This window comes from Gorilla gorilla, chromosome 14 (assembly GCF_029281585.2).
Source record: "Gorilla gorilla gorilla isolate KB3781 chromosome 14, NHGRI_mGorGor1-v2.1_pri, whole genome shotgun sequence".
Taxonomy (NCBI): domain Eukaryota; kingdom Metazoa; phylum Chordata; class Mammalia; order Primates; family Hominidae; genus Gorilla; species Gorilla gorilla.
In genome coordinates this window covers 70,707,308-70,725,769 of record NC_073238.2, presented here as the reverse complement: position 1 = coordinate 70,725,769, position 18,462 = coordinate 70,707,308, and the positions used below count along the sequence as shown (strand labels likewise).

General features: G+C 33.2%; 1 long non-coding RNA gene across 1 annotated transcript in view; it reads left to right on the top strand.

Annotated features, from left to right (window-relative positions):
• Nucleotides 1–15,643, top strand: part of LOC134757061 (uncharacterized) — a 450,478-nt gene extending 434,835 nt beyond the window's left edge. The window contains exon 4 of the long non-coding RNA XR_010130671.1: nt 15,557–15,643. This is a non-coding gene — a long non-coding RNA (uncharacterized lncRNA). The remainder of the gene's footprint in view (nt 1–15,556) is intronic.
• The last annotated feature ends 2,819 nt before the right edge of the window (nt 15,644–18,462 follow it).

Here is an 18,462-nt window from a genome sequence, read left to right as displayed (position 1 = left end):
TTAAAAGGTTAAGGGTGTACTTAAATTTTTTTTAATTTTTAATTTTTTTTACAATTTTTGAGACAGAGTCTTGCTCTGTCACACAGGCTGAAGTTTAGTGGCTTGATCTCGGCTCCTTGCAACCTCTGCCTCCCAGATTCAAGTGATTCTCCTTCCTCAGCCTCCAGAGTAACTCCTACTACAGTTGTGCACCACCACGCCCATAGAGACGGGGTTTTGTCATGTTGGTCAGGCTGGTCTCAAACCCCTGGCCTCAAGTGTTCTACCAGCCTCAGCCTCCCAAAAGGCTGGGATTACAGGCGTGAGCCACCGTGCCTGGGCATACATCTAATCAATATTTTTCAAAAATTTTATCCTGTGGATTAAATAAAACTAATTTTATATTTTATTTTCTATTTCATTGATTCAATAAATAAGACCTAAACACCTACTCTTTTCCAAGTCCAGTTTAAATGCCAGACTCATAAATGTGAGCAAATAAAACAGCCAAACAAATCCACAAATAAAAAGCATCAGAATCACTGCCGTGATGAATATTATAATGGACAAGAATATATACTTACAGTTTAAAAATTTCACTTAGATAAAACTTAATATTTATAGGCAAGAAATATTGATTCTATTATTTATAGCTTAATTGGATATAACTTATGAACATGTTTCAATAATGGTATTTCTATTCATTACATAGTAATGTTAGTTGACTAAAATCTAAAAATAAAAAGAAAAGCCTGGTTACATTTTCATAGATATAAGAAGAAGAGTCCCATGTGGCCTATTTGAATCTGCTCCATCTCACAAGCACTTTTTTGGTAAAATTTACTTCTAAATAATGCATTTATTCTCAGAAATCAATGAAAGTTCCTCATACTTCATATAAAAATTGAGCAGGCAAGTTTTAGTGTTTTTTTCCACCATTCAGTTAAAGGCTGCTTCTGAGGCTTGTGATGATGTGATCTTTAAGTCATTCATCCATGATAAAGAGATAGAAAGGGAGCCTGGGAGCATTCTTGTGTTCATTCTGCAAAGGTTGTGTTCAAAGACAAATTGAAGTTATTCAAAGTCTCTGTATGACCGCTCTAAGCTTCAGTTAAAAGGTTATTTTGTGTTCTTGGCTTAAAACTGAGTTCAGTTAATATCATCAAATGTTCAAAAATGACACTAATTTCCACAATACAAAATATATTTTTAAAATAGAGTGTTGCCCAAGACACAAACTAAAGCCAAGAATTATCTTTCCTAGATATCAAGTATTGAAATCATTATTCTTTTAAAATACCCCATCTTATCTTGAAAACTCCTTTTTTTTTGTTTCAGATAAGTTCTTGCTCAAATAGCATATCCAAATATAGAGCTTAATGTTTTCCCCTATCCAGAGACTATTAAAAACCTATATTATCCAAATTTGAATGTGTTAAATCCCCAACATTTAATGGAAAAGCAATAGAACTTATATCAGGAATAAAGAAATGTTGAGTATTTCTACATGAAGCTAACTTCAAGTTATGCAAATAAATGGACATAGAAAAATGAAAGACAGTGGTTTCAGTCCAGGCTTCTTAGGTCCCTATAGCTGTGACACTGGGTAGTAACTTAAAGTTTTTTAAACTATAGTTTTCCTAATTAGCATAAATTAAAATAAGCAAAATTATCTCATGGCTGTAATATATGACTCCTGAACAAAATCACGTTTATTTAATCTACTGATATAAGGGTGAAAAGTAGTTTGACAGAGATTTAGTAATGTTTCCATTTGTGAAATCTGATGATTTGTATAGAGTCCTAGGGCCTGAACTTCGTACATTTTAAATTTGATAGTGAAGCAACCACTTCACCAAAAAAAAATTATAAAAATTATAAAATTGTTAATTCACTTTTCCAGATTTATCATATACATTTTCTATATTTGTCTTTCTGCAGTGTACTTTTGGAAAATTGATTCGATTCGAAGAAATATAATTCACTGAGGGCAGACTGATTTTTTTAATTGCTTTCTTTCAATATTAAAGTTTTAATTTATTTAAATACATCTGTTGAGTGCTTACTATTAGAACAAACCTTATATTGAAGTATCAAGTGTGATCTTTGAAACTTCTCCATTTACCAGCTTGTGAACTTGAGCAAGTAACTTTTTTTACAGCAAGTTTCTCAGTTTCCTCATTAATAATGGTGAATTAATAATAACACATTTTTAGATTTGTAAATAGGACTAAAAGGAGTTAATATAAAGTCTTAGAATAATATTTTGAATATAATGATCTACACATAAGTATATGTTATTTTTACTGTTATTACTATGGACAGGAGTCCAGCTCCTGGTTAAATTTAAATGTGTGATTGTTAAGCAATAACAAAGGGGAAAGCTGCCTTCTCCCTTCAGCAAGACTTGGTGCTCGGCCAGCACACTGCAGTCTCTAGAGGCAGTTGCAGTCAAGGATTTAAGCTCCCTAGACCTGGTATCTTCATTCCTAGTTTGGTCTCTTGATCTGAAGCCTTATGCAGAAGACCTTTACAGGATGGAGACTTCCTTTTGTGGGAAGAAAGGGGAAACCTTGAAATATCTCTCCCATTCTGGACCAATAGCCACTGCTTTTCCATTTAGTCCTTCTCTCTCACCATTCTCCAACCCCAGGGTCCATAAAACTATGGAATAATCCCCAAGTCTCTGCTGCTTCTCCTGGTCCTCCACGACTCAACATTCCAGGCAAGACAATGGCAGGGGGTTCAAGTTGTCAGGGAGGGGAAGTGACCGATTTCTCTGGTTTTAGCCTCTTATTTATACCATAGCAACAAGTGATTAAAGCCTTATCTTTTTCATTTTTGGCTTGTTGCTGTGTTCAGCTACTCTGACACCCAGCAGCTCAACTCTCCCCAAGCTCATCTGAGCTCCTGACATATGGGTGATGGGTGACGCCCTTGATTTAAACTTTGGTGATGCTATTCTGAAACTCATCAGTGTTGGATGCTGCTAGATCCGTTCCAGAGCAAACGTGACAGTAGTTCATTTCTTTAGAAATTAACTGACTGGAGTTAAAAGAGAATATTATAGCCTAGGATTCTCAAAATTAGAAAATTACTGTATCATTATAAAACAGTTTACAACTGTAGGCAGAACCAAGAGTTTGTATTCTGAGGAGTTTTTACAATAACAGCAGAATATTTTCCTCGATAATATTGGCCAATTTAAAACAAATAAACTGGTACCGTGCTTAAAAAATGCATTAAAACACATTAGCTCTCAATTATCAAAAATAAATTCATAGAATTTGCTAGCAAAATAAAAAAATTAAAATTACAAATCTAATAGTAATATAATAACTAAGACTATGGTTTATAAGTCTTAATCATCCCTCTAGCACTTACAGACTCTGTGACTTCAGAAAATTATTAAAACTTTATTTCTGCTTTCCTACATCTGAAAAATATGGAAAATAATGTCCTGCTGCTTGTTGTAATAATTGAGTATACTAACATAAATGATGTGTTTAGAATGTCTTCCATAATAGTTATTACACAAATGCCAATTATTAAACTATTTAAACTATTATTTTATTATAATAATATCAGTATTATTTTTCAGTATTTAGTAAACAAAATTTAAATGGTTTTCTGTTATGTGGAAGTCCTGGGTAAATCTATTCAATGTTTACTGATTTGAAATAACAAAATATCTCTACATATTATGAGAGAATAAAAATAGTCTGATTTATCACAGGGGGAACAATTGACAGCTACTCTGAAAATTAGCAAGATGGAGTATTGAGCAGAGTGCTAATTAGAAAGTAGGATTTCACAGTTGTACCCTGGGATAAGGGCTATTCCAGCCTGAAGGGCTATTAACACAATTGGAAGATGTGACTGAAGTTCAAGTTATCAAAGAGGTGGGATGAGAGCCAGGCCAATAATTGTAAACTTCTTAATTCCTTCATTAAGCTTATTATTTTTCCAGGCCTTTTATAACATCTTTCAATTTTAGTGCAAATGTCTTAACCTTCATAACAGCTCTAGAAGTGTTATTAGAATGCTACAGGAACTTCCTTCTAAATAGTATGATATCTGTACCCAGTTTTCCCCAACTCCAATAGCTTACATATTTCTATTAAAATATAGAGTTTTATTCAACATATACACAATTAGTGACTAGCCAAACCATTCAGAAAGAAAAAGTGTGATTATAAATGATACTTGAAAACTGTTTCCTAAACAGCAATCCTATCATTCCAGAATTTATACGATCTTACAGAAATAGCTGCCACTTCTGGCCAAACATCCTTGGTAAAGAAGCTAAACTGAGAGAAAATGATTTCTGGTTGGGGGTCAAAAACATTTCTGGCTAGAGGTCTTCAGCATGCGTTATCAGAACAACTATATATAACAAGATGAACTTTACAGACACAATGGTGGCATGTTAGAAAAAAAAAAAGTAAATCCTGATGGTCCCAATAAAAGAAACAGTGAACAAAGTGGTAGTCATTTCAAAAAATGGTCCTACTGATTGGACATGGGTGATCTGTGCTTGGTCTGCACCCCTTTTTTGAACAAACAATAGCAACTGTTTTTCTCTGATCGTAATGACACTCAATTAGAGTTTCATTCTCCATTATGAGTTTGCCAACTGGCAGGACAATAAGCAATACTACCTAAGGTAATGAATGTAATATTTCTAAGATTTATATTCAAACAAATTTTTTTTTTTTTTTTTTTGGCGGAGTCTCTCTCTGTCTCTCCGGCTGGAGTGCAGTGGCGCTATCTCGGCTCACTGCAAGCTCCGCCTCTCAGGTTCACGCCATTCTCCAGCCTCAGCCTCCCGAGTAGCTGGGACTACAGGTTCCCACCACCACGCCTGGCTAATTTTTTTGTATTTTTAGTAGAGACGGGGTTTCACCGTGTTAGCCAGGATGGTCTCAATTTCCTGACCTCATGATCCGCCCGCCTAGGCCTCCCAAAGTGCTGGGATTACAGGCGTGAGCCACCACGCCCGGCCCTCAAACAAAAAGTTTAAATGAAAAAAACAAAATAACTTAGAGTTAAAATATTTTTAAATTTATGTGCACATTTTGAATTAAATTAGTGGTATCTGAAATCATTTATCACTCTCTAAACTCATGTATTAAATCTGAAGATAGGAGGGTAGATGGAATAGTATTATGCTAGTTAATAATTGACAGGGTCTTGCTGATTTTGTGCTTAAGTTTCTAAGGTATTAGTCTTCTAATTGATGAGTATATACTTCTGCATCATGGATGGCTAAGGCTGTTACTTCCCCCTTTTCAATTTCCATACCTCCTCCCTCATGCAAAATCTGGAATCAGAAGTTCTCTAAAATTATGATAGAAATGGAGGTAATTTAAATGCATGTGCACATTTTCATTTCTGTTCTCTATAACTCAAAATAAGAGAGAAGCTAAAACTTAAAAATTAAAATATATTATGTAATTACTATTTGAAAAATGTTTTTACTTATACTAGTCCTATTTAGGAAAGAATGTTATACAAATGAATTTACATGCTACTAAAATAAAACATTGGGGAACCTCTCCAGCACACAGGTCTGGGCAAGATTTCTTGAGTAATACCTCCCAAGCATAGACAACCAAACCAAAAATGGACAAACGGGATCACATCAAGTTAAAAAGCTTCTGCACAGCAAAGGAAACATCAAGAAACTGGAGGCACAACCCACAGAATAGAGAAAAAAAAATGTTTGCAAGCTATCCATCTGATAATCAGAATATATAAGGAGTTCAATTCTATAGTAAAATTATCTAATAATCCAAATAAAAATGTGTGAAAGGTCGGAATAGATATTTCCCAAAAGAAAAAATGTGAATGGCAACCAGGTTTATGAAAAGGTGCTCAACATCATTCATTGCCAGAGAAATGGAAATCAAAACTACAATGCAATATCATATCACCCCAGTTAAAATGGCTTTTATCCAAATAACAGGCAATAACAAATGCTGGCGAGTATATGTGAAAAAGGGAAGCCTCGTATACTGTAGATGGGAATGTAAATTAATACACCCACTATGGATAACAGTATCAAGGTTCCTCAAAAAACTAAAAATAGAACTGCCATAGAACATATCCAAAGGGAAAAGGAATCTATATTTTTCATTTTCAAGTGAAAATTTAAAAATTCCACATTCAAATATTAGATTACAGTCATGTGCTGCATAATGACTGTGGTCAAATAATGTTTCATTTCACTCTGCTCTATGATAATGGGCAAAGTTATATAGGCATATCACATCAATTAATAAAATACTCAACAAATATGGGATAGTATTTGTAAATTATAATAAGTATGGTACTAATGAGAATGATTAATTTCACAGTTAATTTCAAAGGAATTAATAACTATTATGACATTATTTTAAAATTCTATTTTTATATAATATGAAGATAAAAATTATAAGTAATTTCACTACATTTTATGTCAAAACATTACAGTATGTTAAAACCAGTATTCCTTCCTTTTAAAGTTCATGTTAGTATTAGTAATAATTTAAATTATTTTTTATTTATGTGAGTAAAATGGAATACCTAATCTTTTAGTAATGCTAATTAATGTAAGTGTAAATTGCAAAGCATTGTCTCATTTTTCTCTAGTTTCTTTTAAATTATAATTGTAGTGTTATACTTTTCTTTGGAATTCTTGTTTCCCTTAAGCATTTTTGTAAAGTAATTTTGAAAACAGAAAGTTTAGAGACAAATTAAGATTATTCATTCTGCAATTTATTTCTTAATTGATTTAGCAGATATTTATTCAACTCACACTTTTCTGTGCCCATGACTAAGAAGCACACAAAATATTTTAGGAGAAGGCCTCGTCTTTCATTGAGCAGCAATATCTTTTGATTACAAACATAAATACTGCAAGAAATCTTGTGGCATCTTAACCATTTCAGTGACAGCCTTCAAGTGTGTTGGCAACCTTCCTGATTTATGCAGGTTCTCCTCTTGTCTGATCAGCACCCTTTCACATGCCTAAGTATTTTCCTTTGTAAGATAAATTACATATTCAACCTAGGCAACCCAGATATAATGCCTGAATCAAGAAGGTTGAACCTGGCAGGAAATCATGTATATTATTAAATAAAAATTAGTCCACAGTTCAAGTTAGTTGGCAGCTGTTCTTGAATGATCTTATTTACTCAGGTGTCTTCCATCCCACATATTTTTTATAAATTTTAACACTAAATTCCCAGAGGGAATGTGGCTTTTCCTGGAATTACATTGGCCTCAGATACTGAACAATTGTTTTACCTTAAACAACTATATGAAGAGCTACATTGTCCTCCTAGTATTCTGCAATATAAACTGAGAAAACTTTCTGGAATCTCCACACTATTACCCACTGAACTATTTCACTATTCTACTTTACTATCCAGAAATTAGGGCATTTATGCCCCCTAGAATATTAGTCCTTTTGATACCATTGCCATTCTAGATTACAATAAAACTGTCCAACAATTTTGTACATTGTGGTTTAGGCATAACGCTTTATTATTATTATTATTATTATTATTATTATTATTCATTTGAAAACTGAGAAACAGCTACACCAGTTCTCCTATGCCTGATGCTACAGCTATAGTTTGATATACTGTCATGTTAGATATTGAGATCTTAATATGAAATGCAACCATAGCTTTTCCAAATTTTAATAAGGAAAATCTTCTTGATTAACATTATCAGCAGATTTCATATATATATATATTCACATATAAAATATATACATACAATATTTTATGACAAGAGAAATATTCATATTTATTTTAGAAAATATATGAACTACATTAAAATCACAAAATAAAATAAATGTTACTCTTATCACTAGTGATTATAACTCAAAATATTTATATTGTGTACTGCAATCAACATTTTAACATAAATACAGTGGATAGTTTCCATATTCTAAAGGGGCATACAACATGATTTTTTGATACCTGTGCTTTTTTTCAAGGATGCAAAAATATTTAACATATTCCCTATTATCAGTCACTTGTTTCTTTAAATGAAATTATCACAAATAAACTGGGTACATATTATTTTGAATGTATATCTAATTAAATTTTGAGATAAATCCTAGAAGTGAAACATTTGTGTAATTTTCTGAGAACTTTCGAAAAATTTTAGAGAACGTCTTCTAGTGAAGTTATAACAATTAAAATTGACACTAATAGTCTTATTTACACCCTTGACAAGAGTATATCAATTAGATCATATTTTACTTATTAGATGACCCAACATAATTGTGTGTATGAAAAAATTGATATTATTAACTTTCATAATTGAAAAATCTCAATAACTTTTTGGTGTTTGGCAGAACTTAATCCAGTAGCTACAAATTGTCACCAAGGTGTGGTTTTCATTCCTTGGTCTGCCCTGTCTTCTTTGGTTGTAGTTCTAAACCTGGCTCTTTATTTTCCTCAAATGCCTACAGCACTCATATGCAGGTTAGTTAAGGGAGAGGATCCTTTTTCCTCTAAGTATTTCTAGCTTACTTAAAAATATAGAATTTATGGACAGTGTCAACATGTATGATGTGCTATATACCCATAAATGGGGAGGTGATTACTTACTCCAACACAGATTACCAAATGAAGAGTTTAAGCTCTTGGGAAGCAGAAAAAAGAAAACAATACGAAAAGCAGACAAAATATGTGTTGGGTTTAATTTAATACAAATGTTTATTTTAAATATTAATTTATATTTTATATATATTTTATGTGATCAGCAACATTATTTTTAATTGCATTTCATTTTTTTCTGTACTGGTATGAGTTTAAAATCAAAATTTATATTAATTAAGGGATCTTTTGTCATTATGAAAAGATAATGTGTATATACGTATATGCATGTATACACACACACACACACACACACATTGGCATACCTCAGAGATATTGCAGGATTGGTTCTGCACCACTGCATAAAGAAATAATTACAGTAAAAAGTCACAATTTTTTTGGCTTCCCAGTGCATGTAAAAGTTATATTTATATGATACTATAGCCTATTGAATGTGCAATAGCATATGTCTACAAAAAAGTACATATTTTAATTTAAAAACACTTCATTGCTAAAACATGTTAACAATCCTCTGAAACTTCAGGCAGTCATTTTTTTTTTTTTGTGGTGGAAGGTCTTTTATGATATTGATGTCTGCTGACTGATTGGTGGTTGCTGATATTTGGGGTAGGTGTGACAGTTTCTAAAATCAGACAACACTGAAGTTTAATGCACCAATTGACTCTCACAAAAGATTCAACTTTAGCATGTGATGCTGTTTGACAGCATTTTACCCATAGTAAAACTTCTTTCAAAATTGGAGTCAAATCTTCTCAAACCCTGGAATGTTTTATTAATTAAGTTTGTGGAATATTCTAAATGCTTTGTTGTAGTTTCAACAGTATTCAGAGCATCTTTACCAAGAGTAAATTCCATCTTAAGAAATCACTTTCTTTGCTCATCTATAAAAAGCAAATCCTCATCCATTTAAGCTTTATTGAGATTGCAGCAGTGCAGTCACTTCTTCAGACTTCACTTCTAACTCTAGTTCTTTTGTAATTTCATCCATTCCTCTTCCCCTTCCTCCACTGAAGACTCGAAACCCTTAAAGTCATCCATGAGGGTTGGAATCAGCTTCTTTCAAACTCTTGTTAATGTTGGTATTTTGACCCCTTCCCATAGATCACAAATGTTCATAATGGTATCCATTGAAAGAGCTTAAATAATTTTTCAGAAAAGTATTTATTTGTCAATAAAGATATAAATATTTTCTCATAAATGACACGAACAGATACTTCACAAAAGAAGATGCACAAATGAAAAACAAACATATGAAAAAATGCTCAACATTGCTAATCATCAGAGAAATGCAATGAGATATCCTCTCACACCAGTCATAATGGCAACTGTTAAAAAGCCAATAAGCAACAGATGCTGGAGAGGCTGTTGGTGGGAATGTAAATTAGTTCAGCCACGGTAGAAAATAGTTTGGAGATTTCACAAAGAACTTCAAGTAGAACTACCATTTGACATAGCAATCCCACAGCTGGGTATATACCCAAAGGAAAATATTCTATCAAAAAAACACATGCACTTGTTTGTTCATTGCAGCACTATTTACAGTAGCAAAGACATGGAGTCTACCTATGTGCCCATCAACAATTGACTGAAATACTAGACAGCCATAAAAAGGATTGAAGTCATGTCCTTCACAGCAACATGGATGCAGCTGGAGGTCATTATCTTAAGTGAACTAATGCAAGAACACAAAACCAAATACTGTATGTTCTCACTTATAAGTGGGAACTAAATATTGAATGTGCATGAACACAAAGATTGGAACAATAGACAGGACAACTAGAAGGGGATGGAAGGAGAGGGGTTATGGGCTGAAGAATCACCTGTTGGGCACTATGCTTACTGCCTAGATAATGGGATCACTGGGACTCCAAGCCTCAGTGTCACACAAATTACCCATATATCAAACCTGCACTTGTACCCTTTAATCTATAATAAAAATGGAAATTATTAAATAATACAAATTTATACTGCTAATAAAGTTCATTCATTTTTATTCTGAAAATGGTTTATAATTAACCATTACTTTTAAAATAAACTTTAATGTTCATAGATATCGAGGTTAACTGGGTTAAATAATACACCTATGCTAAGCCAAAAAAAACTTAGTGCAATAATTCCACATTAAATTTTCTTAAAGATCAGGCTATTTTTGTATTTAGATTTTTTTATATAAAATTTTAAAATATATTAATCTGTAATGTGTAAAATAAGTATTATAGTATGTATGCTTCAAAAATATCTATTTGTTCATTTTTTAATTCTAAAGAAACTGTCACACAACACCAATTAAATTGATGACTTATAGACAAGTAAAGCTCAATGTAGTTGAACCTAAGTTGAGAACCATGATGCTGGAATTGAAGCAGCAGTCACAATAGTGCTGTATCATGAGGTTTTCTTACTATTTTATGTAGTCTCACAGAGAAGTACATCGATAAAGTCATTATTTATATAATACTGTACTATTCAGTTAAATCACAAATGAATGAAATAACCATATAATTAGAGTCTTGTACATTGTTTTACCAAATGGAGCATATTTAATAGTCACAACAATGACTTAATGAAGCTGAGATTAGGAACTGTGTTTTCATGATCACACTAAAATCAAACTCTTCAGGAAAATAGCTTGCATTTTAGTTACTTTACTGAAGGTGAACATAACCTAATAGCCAACTACATCTAGACATTAAGAAAAGACAATTCAAGCACTAATAGAATCAGTGCCAAATAAAAAATAGGTTAAATTGTGAAGAGACACTCTGAATATGTTGTTGGTACATACAATACTGTATCCTGGGTTGAAACTTAAGTATATTTAGAATTTTTATGCTATTGAGTTATATGTTAACAGGCAATAAACAATGAGAAATAATTCATCAGCAATATTTAAGAGAAAATTATTAAAGCAAACAATGTCTCCTTTACAAAAGGTGCAAAATAATGTTCAGAGTGAGTTGAGAGAATTCAGGATATTTTCTCAATATTTTGGAGAGTTTATTTCCTAAGAAACAAAATGACTGTCATAACATATAAATAATATGATCAGTAAGTGGTGGCTGTATTTCCATTATATAATAAGTCGTCTGTCAGTTGAGCAAATATAACCTTCCAAGAGAGAAAAGATACCAATAGACTTGCCACCTATTTTACACAACACACTTGAAAAATAATTCCTGACATTTTATAAACAAATATGCATTCCTACAAATATTTTCAATACATGTATTATTACTAAAATATTTTATTCTACTAAATTCTATGATTGTCACTACAAATATGGATGGCATAATTTTGTAAGATTGATCTAAGCTGAGCTCTAAATTTATATACATTCTAATTATTTAATACAGCCAATAGTCTACATTAACCTTGCATAAGACTCAGAGGTATGTAAAGGTGTAACACTATGTAGGAGAAAGCTAAAAGATAGAAGAAAATACAATTTTTCTTCAAAATAAAGCAACTGGAAATCATGTATGGATTTTCTTATTATATTGTGTCAACAGACCTTGGCTTTGGTTCTAGGCAATTAGGTTTCGTTTCATTTAAAGATTTCTAAAAGACTGAGAGAAATCTGGGTAAAATGTTAAATCTAAGGTATTACTTGCCAACCTGACACTTTTATCCCTTAACCACAAAAACTAAGTTTAGAAAAGAACAATCTTGGAATATTCAATTAGAGTCAAATATTACCACTGACAATTCACTTTGTTATTCTACATCTATATGGCCATGGGGGAATAGTCAGAACATTTCAGAACCTAAAATAAATCCATAGCATAGTTTGTTTTAAACTGTATTTATTCCTAGGAGGTAACACTTTCAAAATAGTGAAAGATGGAGCACACAGATGTGGTTTCTCCTTTTCTTCTCCCTGAATTTTCACTGATCTTTTCTTACACTGTGTAGGGACCTGACAATCAGGTCTAGGATTGAAAGCACTTAAGCTGGCTCTATTCCTACTTTGATTATCGAATTGTTTAGTCATATCTAGCTTTGGAAAAAAATGAGCCAAGTGCACCAAAATTTCTACATGAATCTTAAAAACTAAAGATTCAGAGAGTAGTAACATGTTTTATTAATAGCTATTAATTAATAAGTAATATTTATTGTTTATTTTAGTTCAGGCAATGCACATAAGTTTCCTCATTTAATCCTCACAGCAAGAGTTGTTACTATTATTATAACTATGTGTTAGTTATTATTGTCATGTTTTGAGTGAAGTCAGCAAATCTTAGCATTTTTTAGCTTACTGGTATAATGAATTATTTGAATAGAAAGCCCATAATCACTGTGCTTGCAAGTTTTGATAAACAGCATCTAACAGAAAGTGGAATCGTATATTTAGGCTATCATATCATGAAAAATAGCTATTGAAACTGCATTAATATTCCAATAAACTATAATGGGTTAAGACATAAGTAATCAAAACACTGTGATAGGAAATTGATTATGAAATAGAGTGAGCCATCAGTTCATAGCCACAGCACAGGAATAGGACAGACTGAGGAATACTTTTGTTTCTTTTTTTATGTTTTTCTTTGTGTGTTTAAAATCTGGCTTAGGGTAACGTTGAAAAATAATAATTTTAACTATGGGTTGAAAATAAAGTAACTTAAAAATATGTGGACACTGTCAAAACTCTGGTTGTTTTTTCCTGTACAAAAGCACATGTAATTAAAAGAAGATATTTTAATTTATTGAATAGTATCCTGTACATTTTTAAAGTATGTAGGATTCATCATGATTACAGTGGGATATTAGTCTATCATTTTGTAGTGGATTTTAGGATAAAATCTGAATATAAGAATGTGCATCAGAAAAGGTTGATCATTTACACCTAATGCTGCTTCCTATAAAATGCATTAAACAGGATTCATTTTAAAATATATCACCTTAGGCTGGGCGCAGTGGCTCATGCCTGTAATCTCAGCAGTTTGGGAGGCCAAGGTGAGTGGATCACCTGAGGTCAGGAGTTTGAGACCAGACTGGTCACCATAGTGAAACCGATCTCTACTAAAAAATACAAAAATTAGCTGGGTGTGGTGGTGTATGCCTGTAATCCCAGTTACTTGGGAAGCTGAGGCATGAGAATCGCTTGACCAGAGGGTGGAGGTTATAGCGAGTCAAGATAGTGGCACTGCACTCCAGCCTGGGCAACACAGTGAGACTCGGTCTCAAAAAAAATAAAAAATAAAAAATAAAAAATATATATATATACATATGCCTTAGAAAGTGTTCAATAAGGGCATAGTACAATGTGGTTTTCATGAATAACTCCAAATTTTTCTCTCAATATTTTAGCTTAAGTATATTTTGGCAAGTTAAGGGCTATATAAATTATATTTGTAGTCATTTAAGAATTTGTAAGTAAAACATTATATCTGTCCCTAAATCAAAAGAGGTAATCATAGGGAAAGCATAGCATTATGAATCATCATCAGGGTACACGGATGGATACCATCTCATAATTTTTTTATATTGTCATTGAAAAGAAGATCTCCAGGCTGGGTAACAGAATGAGACTCTGTCTCAAAAAGAAAAAAAAAAAGATAAGAAAAAATTTAAGAAAATAAAAGAAAACCCACCCAGAAGAGATAAATCAGCTAAATCCGTATCACAGAAGATTTATCTACATCATAGCAAAGCAGCATGCTTCACATATAACAAAACTAAAATTAATTTAAGGCACAATCTTTGATTATTCTTAGATGTGTAAGAAAGCTGAGCAATTTTGTAGTTACCAAAATGCCTCAGCTTTACAACTTAGTGAGTTTTCAAAAGAAAAGATAATAAAATGTATTAAAAAGCTTAAATACGGTCCTATACTATTCCACATAGGTATCATATTGCCAATTTCAGTTATATAAGTATATAAAATTACATATGAAGTTAGTTATTTTTCTGTGTAAATGGTATTTCATTGAGTTTTCTTCACTACTATTACAGAGAGAATAGATAAGCACCTGCCTAAAAATAGGAAAGATATCTAATTTTCAAATTCCAGAACACTTCCATCAATGGCTGCACATCATTGATTTCTAAAACAGTTTATGAAAGAGTGGCATTATTTCTTTGAAGGTTTGGTAGAATTTACCAGTGAAGCCAGTTGGTCTTTTTGTGGAATGTTTTTAACTACTCAGTCTCTACTTTTTATAGTTCTATTCATATTATCTTATTCTCTTTGAGTCAGTTTCAATCATGTGTGTCTTTCTAATAATTTGTCAGCTTCATCTAGGTTATATAATTTATTGGTATGTAATTATTGATAGTGTTCTTTAAGAATCACTTTTATTTTATCAAAATTGGCAACTAATCACTTTTATTCCTGGTTTGGCTTTTTAATGTAGGTGTATACATATAGCTACACATTTTCCTGCAAGCATTGCTATTGCCAAATCCATAAATTTTGTTATATTCTATTTTGAATTTTTTTATTCATAGTGAGGGAATCCTCCTGTATAAGTCATAAGATTATGGTTCAGTTTTGAAGATATTTATTTTAATTCATATCAAAAATATCATAAAATACTCTTTAAGAGATAAATTATTAGCATTGTCTCATATTACCTCAATTTTGTCTGTCTTTTTAGGCATCTGGTTATGATTGTTCTTGTTGAAGCCACTAGAACCACCGAAGTCTTATCTGTTAATAATAACGGGATTGTCACAGATTCTATTGATATGGTTCTTGCATGTTCTCCATAATACCCATTGTTCCTGGGGCTAAACCAATAAAAATTGACTAAAAAAATTTAGCTTCTCACATATATTTTATAATTAGATATAGCACTATGATATAACATGTCTGATCTGGCTTCTCCAGCAACTTCCAACAGGGGACAAAAAATTCTTAAGTTGTGGAGAGTTGGCTGTCAGGCAAATTATGAACAGTGGGAAAGAACAGATAAGAGAGAACTGGGAGATTAATCTTTTTCCTTTTATCTCTTCAATAGACAATTCTGGGACATGGACTCTTGGTACAGATTGCCCAAGACATCTCACATGACCAAGCAATGGGACACGACTCTTCTTACCTCATGAAACAGTGAGTAGTTGGCAATACACAACATGTTTATAATTTGTCCTTTATGCATCACTGTGCTTTTCCATAGTTCTTGCTGCACTGGAATCATATTACATTAAGCATTAGCACATATATATTCCATCAGGCTGTGTTTCTAATGAGCCTGAGCCAAGATAGTATATATCAATAGTATCTCTATAAAGCAGATTATGGTAGGTGGGCTGGAAATAATTATTGACATTGATGGCATCACAATTAATTAAGGTATGGTTAATTTTAATAAGGTGCAAATGGGTGGCAAGGAGATAGGAGTTCAACTACATGTGGTGCATAGTAAGAAAATGGTTAGCACTATTTATAAAGATCATGGTATAGAAAAACTTATTTGGGATATTTTAATAAATATTAATATTATATATACCCAATTTAATTATCAAAGCATGCACTCAACAAACAAACAGGGCCTCTTTGGCATCTTTAAAAATAGTATTTTTCTTAGCAGGGACAGAAAATATTATGCTGAAAATCAGCCTCAGCATCTGATTATAAGCATGAGAAACTATAATGTACACATCATATCCAGCTTTAATAGGTCTTCCCTTCAAGTTAGGTCTCTGGATTGAAGACAATTTGTTAGACAAGCATAATTTTTTTTTTTTTGGACAGAGTCTCACTCTGTCATCCAGGCTGGAGTGCAATGGCATGATCTCAACCTACTGCAACCTCTGCCGCCTGGGTTCAAGCAATTCTCATGCCTCAGCCTCCCGAGTAGCTGGGATTACAAGTGCCAAGCACCATGCCTGGCTAATTTTTGTATTTTTAGTAGAGATGGGGTTTCACCATGTTGGTCAGGCTGATCTGAAACTCCTGGCCTCAGGTGATCCCCTCACCTTGGCCTCCCAAACTGCTGGGATTACAGGCAGGAGCCCCTGTGCCTGGCTGACAAGAATAAAATTTTTTTGAGTTCTTCCTTTCTCTTTCTTCTTCCATGTTTTAGCGATTGTTTCTTAATCAGTATCTCTATGCATTTTCTATTAATTCTCCATCCACTGAAGTTTGGTTTATGCCCAAATCATCTAGAGCTCTCTAAGATTGCCAAGGACTTTTCAGTTGGTGAACTCAAACTATCCTCAGGGATTTGATCACTGCTCTGTCTGTGTGGTTAGCCATTCCTTGTCTAAACTCCTCCCTTACGTTGATAGCTACCTCTCCCTGCCCTTGCCTATGTGACTTATTTTAGTCTTAGTTGTTTCTTCTGCCTTTATCTTGCTGAAAACTGTGACTATTTATTTTAATTCAGTATTTGATCTTCTTTTATGTAAACTTTCACCCTCTTGGGCAATAATCTATTTGTAAATAATCCACGTAGAATACTATGTAAGATAATCATCCCCTTAAGTAAACTGTCCATATGAGACCCAAATCTGGAGCTGATGTCTAGGTTTCTCCTGAGCTCGACTCATGGCTTTGCCTGGATAGGCTAGACACTTGAAACTTGAGATTTCTTACAGAGTTGACATGACAACAAAGTCTGTTTATAGCTCAGCCATTCCAGCACAGGATACACTTAATCTTGAGGAACCAGAGAAGAAAGCCTTGGGCCCAAATTCAACCCTGCCCTTGCCCTACCTGACTGCCCTCACTGCCCCCAGCAGGGTTAGAGCATGCAGCCTAGGAGTACTGATCTGAGTGTTGGCTCCGTGAAAACTTCCAGAAATGAGGCCAGTTGTCTGACCCCAATTTATACCACAGTCAAAGTCTCAAGTGATTTAAAGAATATAAAAGTGAAAATTCCCATCCAAAGGACAGCAACCTCAAACATTGAAGCATTATCAACCCACACAGATGAGAGACATCCGATGCAAGAACTCTGGCAACCCTGAAAGCCAGAATATCTTCTTACCTCCAAATGACTGCACTAGCTCCCCAGCAATGGCTCTTAATCAGACCAAAATTGCGGGAATGACAGACATAAAATTCACAATCCACATGGCAATGAAGATCACGAAAATTCAAGAGAAAAGTTGAAAGCCAATACAAGAAATCTGTGGAATCCAGTAAAATGATACAAGAGCTAAACAATTAAATAGGAACTTTAAGAAACAACCAACCTGACCTGATAGAGCTGTAAAACTCACTACAATAATTTTATAATACAATTGAAAGTGTTAACAGCACAATATATCAAGCTAAAGAAAGAATCTCAGCACTCAAACAGTAATTCTTCAAATCAACTTAGACGACAATGACGACAAAGAAGAAGAAGAGGAAGGAGAAAATTAAGAAGAAAGAACATAAAAGAATGAACAAAATCTCCAAGTTTTGTAAATAGATTATGAGATTATAAAAAGGGACAAAACCTATGACTCATTGACATCCTGGAAAGAGAGGGAGAGAGAGCAAGCAACTTGGAAAACACATTTGAGGATATTGTCCATAAAAACTTCCCCAACCACACTAGAAAGGTCAACATTAAAATTTAGGAAATTCAGAGAATTCCTGCAAGATACTATGTAAGACAATCATCCCCAAGACACATAGTCACCAGATTATCCAAAGTCAAAGAAAAAGAAAAACAAATATTAAAGGCAGTTAGAGAGAAGGGGTGGTCACCAGCAAAGGAAACCCCATCAGGCTAACAGTGGGCCTTTCAGCATAAACCTGACAAGCCACAAGAGACTGAGGGCCTATATTCAGCATCTTTAAAGAAAAGAAATTCCAATGAAGAATTTCATCTTCAACCAAATTAAGCTTGTAAGCAAATGAGAAATAAAATCACCTTCAGCCAAGCAAATGCTAAGGGAATTTGTTACCGCCAGACCTTCCTTGTAAGAG